This window comes from Benincasa hispida, chromosome 6, assembly GCF_027475165.1.
Source record: "Benincasa hispida cultivar pf3 chromosome 6, pf3_genome.v1.1, whole genome shotgun sequence".
NCBI lineage: Eukaryota > Viridiplantae > Streptophyta > Magnoliopsida > Cucurbitales > Cucurbitaceae > Benincasa > Benincasa hispida.
Window position 1 is genome coordinate 24097952 of NC_143483.1, and position 6000 is coordinate 24103951.

The following is a 6000-nucleotide window of genomic DNA, read 5'->3' on the forward strand; positions in this document are numbered from 1 at the left end:
TATCAGCGAGGACCCGCACACCCACGTCCGAAGTTTTATCGAAATCTGTAATACTTTTGTGTTCCTGAACATGTCTGTCGAAGAAGTTCGACTAATGTTGTTCCCATTTTCTCTCTATGATCAGGCTAGGAAATGGACATATTCTCTCGAGCCGGGAGAGATCACTTCTTGGGAACAGGTAGTGGAGAAATTTATGAAGAAGTATTTTCCACCTACCGAGAACACTAGACGAAGGAAACTTATTAAAAATTTTGAACAAGACATGGACGAATTGCTCAGCGATGCTTGGGCGAGGTTTAAAAAGCTGGTCCGGGACTGTCCACATAATGGGTTGCCAGACTGCCTTCAAATGAGGATTTTCTATCATGGTTTGAATCGAGCTTCGCAGACCACTACCAATGCGGTAGCCACTGGTGGTTTGCTTGACAAAACATATGATGAGACGAAGAATATCCTACATCGCATCTCTAAGAACCATGAAGATTAGAGAGAGAGTGATCAGAGATTGAGACTCAAAGACACCGACGCAAATAATGGTTTATTGCTTCATTACAAAACCAAATGACCGCAATGATGAATTTGATCCAAGGAATTGTGATCAGCAGACCAACACCGCAAACTGGGCAAATCAACGCAATCAGTCAAAATACCGCGAGGTGTGCGATTTGCAATGATGGGCATGCGAAGGAAGATTGCGTGCAAAATCTTCAATCTGTATACTTTGTAAAAAATAATCCCTTTTCAAACACCTATAATCTCGAGTGGAGAAACCACCACAATTTTGCTTGGAAGAATCAACAACAAAATTTTCAACATGTGGCACAAAAATAAGGGTCACCAGGATTCTTCCCTCGCAACAACGGTCAATCGAGCAATCAAGCAATCAGCTCACAACCACCGCAATCCTCTTCTTTGGAGAGTCTATTGAAGCAATACATAAAGCATAACGAGACCGTGCTTCAGAGTCAGGCCACGTCCATCCGCAATCTCGAATTACAGATGGGCCAGATTGCGAGTGAGTTGAAGAGTAGACCGCAATGGGCTTTGCCAAGTTCAATTGAACTTCCACGCAACTCGGGGGATCAGGTAAAAAGCAATGTTAGGTTGTGACATTGTGCAATAGGAAGACTGTGGAGGGAGAAAAGAAGGAGCTTAGTAGAACAACTTCCATTGCAGTTGAACCTGAGATTGGGTGACGCAAGAAGAGGAAAGGGAAAAAGAAGCACTAGAACCGGAGGTTGCGTCGACCTCGAAGCCAGCTGAAACGGGAACCGTGAAAGTGCAGTTACCCCCTTTCCCCAAAGACTAAGGAAGAAAAAGAACGAAGAGGTACAGCACCAATGCTTCTTATTTATGTTGAAGCAATTACATGTTAACATTCCTTCTAGTGAAGCGATTGAGGAAATGCCTGCTTACGCCAAGTTTCTAAAGGATATGGTAGCTAAGAAGAGGGGAGCTGGAAAATTTTCCACGGTGGCGTTAACGCAAAGTTCAAAATCCATAATTCCACCGAAGATGAGCGATCCTGGGAGCTTTACCATTTCTTGCTCCATAGGAGGACTCTACATCGGGCAAGCCTTATTGCTTCTGTCAATCTTTAGACAATTAAATGTGGGGCAATTTATGCCCACATCAATGACTCTCCAACTGGCTCTAGTTCTTCCAGAAGGAAAGGTGAAGGATGTGTTGATAACAATTAACAAATTCATCCTGTCAGCTGACTTCATGATTTTAGATTATGAGGCCGACAAAGATGTGCGCATCATTCTGGGGCGCCCTTTTCTATTAACGGTTCGTTCTCAAATTGACGTGCATAAAGGAGAAATCACTTTGAGTATTAATGGACAAAAGCTCAAGTTTAATATAATTCATGCCATGAAGTTTCCGGATGAATGACTCGGATGATGACCAGAATTCAATTGAAGAAGAAAAGATTGATGAAGAGTATGAAGAAGAGGATGCCAGCGCATCTGTTGCTACCTGTAATGGGATCACAACAAAAACAAACAAGGAAGAAGAAATGATCACAAAGTAAGAAGTGCCAACAGAAAAAGAAAGAAAAACAACACAACCTTCCTTAGTGGAGCCACCAACACTTGAATGGAAGACCCTACCAACCCATTTAAAGTACACATTTTTGGGGCAGAATGAGAAGCTGTCAGTTATAATTTTCTCTGCGCTGAACGAAGACCAGGAAAATCTGTTACTGATCATTCTCAAGAAACATGTGCGATCAATTGGCTGGACGCTCGTTGACATCAGAGGAATCAACCCGCGTACTGCATGCACCACATTAACGCAGACTCAACCCTGCGATGTAGGAGGTCGTCAAGAAGGAGATTATTAAATGGGTAGATGCGGGCAGTATCTATCCCATAGCAGATAGCACGTGGGTCAGCCTCGTGCAATGTGTGCCGAAGAAGGGCGGAATGACGGTAGTCCCAAATGAGAACAACGAATTAATACTGCAAAGGATCATCACTGGATGACGCATATGCATGGACTATCGCAAGCTGAATGCGACCACAAAGAAAGATCATTTCCCTCTGCCATTCATTGATCAAATGCTAGACCAACTAGCAGGGAATGATTTCTACTGCTTTCTGGATGGTTATGCCAATTACAATCAAATCATGATAGCTCCTGAAGATCAAGACAAGACCACATTCACCTGCCCATATGGGACATTTGCTTTTCGCTGCATGCTGTTTGGCCTCTGCAATGCGTCGAGCACGTTCCAAAGGTGCATGATGGCTATCTTTTCAGATTATCTCGAGAACGCCGTGGAAATATTTATGGATGACTTCTCCGTTTATGGGAACACTTATAAGTCTGCCTAGCCAACTTAGAGAAGATTCTGAAGAGATGTGAAGAGACGAATTTGGTGCTCAACTGGGAAAAATGCCATTTCATGGTTAAGAAGGGCATAGTGTTGGGACATAAGGTCTCCCGGGATGGGTTGGAGGTGGACAAAGGAAAAATTGAAGCAATTGAAAAAATTCCACTTCTAACCAGTATGAATGTTGTGCGAAGCTTCTTTTTACAGACGATTTGTCAAGGATTTTTCTAAGATAGCACGACCACTGAGTGCATTGTTAGAGGCGGATAGGAAATTTGAGTTGGACAAAAACTGCCTCAACGCATTCAGAGTTTTGAAAAATGTGCTGATTACCGCACCCGTCTTGATTGCATCGGACTGGACACTTCCATTTAAAATAATGTGCGACGCAATCGGGTATGCGATGGGGGCAGCTTTAGTGCAAAAGAGAAAAACAATTTTGCATCCCATTGTATATACGAGTAAAACATTAAACCCTACTTAAACAAATTATACCACCACAGAGAAAGAACTCCTGGCAGTGTTTTTTTGCGTGGGAAAAATTTCGGGCATATCTGTTGGGAACAAAGGTACTCATCCACACGGATCATTCGACAATCAAATTTAATGACAAAGAAGGACGTAAAGCCGAGGTTGATCAGATGAGTTCTCCTCCTTCAAGAATTTGATATAGAAATAATTGATCGGAAGGGGAAAGAGAATCAAGTTGCGGATCACTTGTTTAGATTGGAAAATCCTGAGGTTGACCGCAATGAGTCTAGGTGAGTGTCGTATTCCCGGATGAGCAGCTATTCCACATAGAAGAATTGCCCTGGCATGCGGACATCGTCAATTATCTGGTTTGTGAGCAATTTCCTGAAGATTACACCTACCACCAACAGAAGAAGCTAAAGAATGAATGCAGACACTATTATTGGGATGAGCCATACCATCCACAAACGAATGGTCAGGCTAAAGTGTCCAATCGAGAAATTAAGTTGATACTTGAGAAGGTAGTAAAGCCTTCACGGAAAGATTGGGCAACGAAGCTTGACGATGCATTGTGGGCATACCAGACCGCATTTAAAACACCAATAGGTATGTCCCCATATCCGTTGGTATTTGGCAAGACGTGTCATTTGCCTTTGGAGCTGGAATATAAGGCACTGTGGGCGGTAAAGAAGCTGAATTTTGACTTGAAGAAAGCAGGAGAAGCGCGAAAATCGCAATTGGTTGAGCCGGAAGAATGGAGGATTAACGCATATGAAAACACAAAGATTTAAAAGGAGCGCACCAAACGTTGGCATGACAAACGCATAAGCGGTAAGAACCTCGAAGTCGGGCAAAAGGTCTTACCCTTCCATTCAAGACTGCGGCTTTTCCCGGGAATATTAAAATCACGCTGGTCCGGTCCTTTCATCATTAAAGAAATATTTCCACATGGTGCGGTGGAGCTGAGCACTAAGGATGGCAGTTGGACATTTAAGGTTAATGGACAGCGAGTTAAAGCATATTGCGGAGGTGATTACCAGTCAGAAAAAGCCTTAGTGAACACTTATCCCTTCGTCACTTTACTATTATTTAAGCTTTCTGCATCTTACTCATTTTTACTTCTAAAAGAAAAAAAATTGTTGTTTTGTTGTAACTCATTTGACCCTCTCCTTGTTTGTTTACAACGATTAAAACACAGGATTGCGAAGATGTTACATGACGAAGCAAATGATCTCACTCCACCACCGCAATCCGCAGAAGAGTGATCGCCGTAAAGATGGATGCGCCAATACATAATGCGGGCGACAAAGCAAAATTTGGGGGTGTATTCTTCCTTATCTTTATTCCAAATTTTGCGCTATCACATTGCATTTTAGTTTTTAAAGTTTTATCACCGCATCCTCTTTAATCATCACAATCATTTGACATAGATAAATTTAGTAAGTTACCGCATGCTGTTTCTTTGCTGAGTATGATTTCAATGGTGAAAAATATACTTTTATGTCTTTCATATATACTCGAGTCAACTTAATCTTAAGATAGTCACCTCATAAAATATTTCTAGAAGTTAGGGGTTTGCTAACTTTCTTTCAAACTCTCTTTACAACGCATTCTATGACAATCGCATGACTTATTTTAATCTTTTGGCAATGAGGACATTGCCGCATTTTAAATTTGGGGTGAGGTATTTATTTTCGACCTTGCTATTCTCTATAAAAAAAAAAAGAAATCTTTTTAAGAATAACAACTCCACTATCAACATAATGGGAAACCCATGTTGATAAGAGTTAAGTTGTGAAAGGTAAATACCCGAAGTTGGATGTCCGCATGGCACACGTGGGGACAAGCTAAAACGAAAGTAAGTGACTAAGATCAATGCATAAATAAATGACTGCAGCTCCACTGCCAAACGGGTATGAGTTTAGTCTGAGAAAGAGTGCATTGCTCGTAGTTGGATGTCTGCATGACATCCGTGGGGGCAAGCCAAAACGTAGGCAAAGCACTTGGATCAGCGCAAGGTCAGAAAAAAATAGCAATGAAGAAAATTTTTATGCAAGGATAAAATCATTTGACACCCTAGAAAAAATTTTCTTTTTGAAATAAATCATGCAATGTTCCGGAATTTAGTAAATTATTTTTGAAAGGTAAGCTTGTAGTCCCTAGGTCATAGAGATATTTTAAGAAGAGACTTGAATAAGACTTAAAGAAATTCTGGTATATAGGATTTGAACGGAGTATTCTTGAGAAATCTAGGAAAAGAACATTGCGGTTAACAGATAAAGGAATCTTTAGCTTATGCTTGAGGACAAGCATTGTTTAAGTTTGGGGGTGTGATAACGGGTAGAAATGCACGTTATCATAGTGCTAAGTTCTTAAACAATATTGGATTGCGTTGATGAAATATGTTAACTTGCGTCCATTAAGCATCAATTTCATAATATTACGGTCGCATGCATTTAGCGCATTAGAACAGTTGATCTTTGTATTTTTGTGCAGAATATGCGTTAATGCAATGCAAGAATTGTGATCATAGGAAATCATTGGTCGAGCGCAACTTTACCGCAAGGCTTTGCGTTGATCGTGCTCGCAAAAATTCGCCCAAGAAGGATCGCCATAACTTGGTCAGCGCAACATGGTGGGCGCATCTGGGTGAAAGGCCAAGTAAGCACGATGGGACAGAAAACTGATGA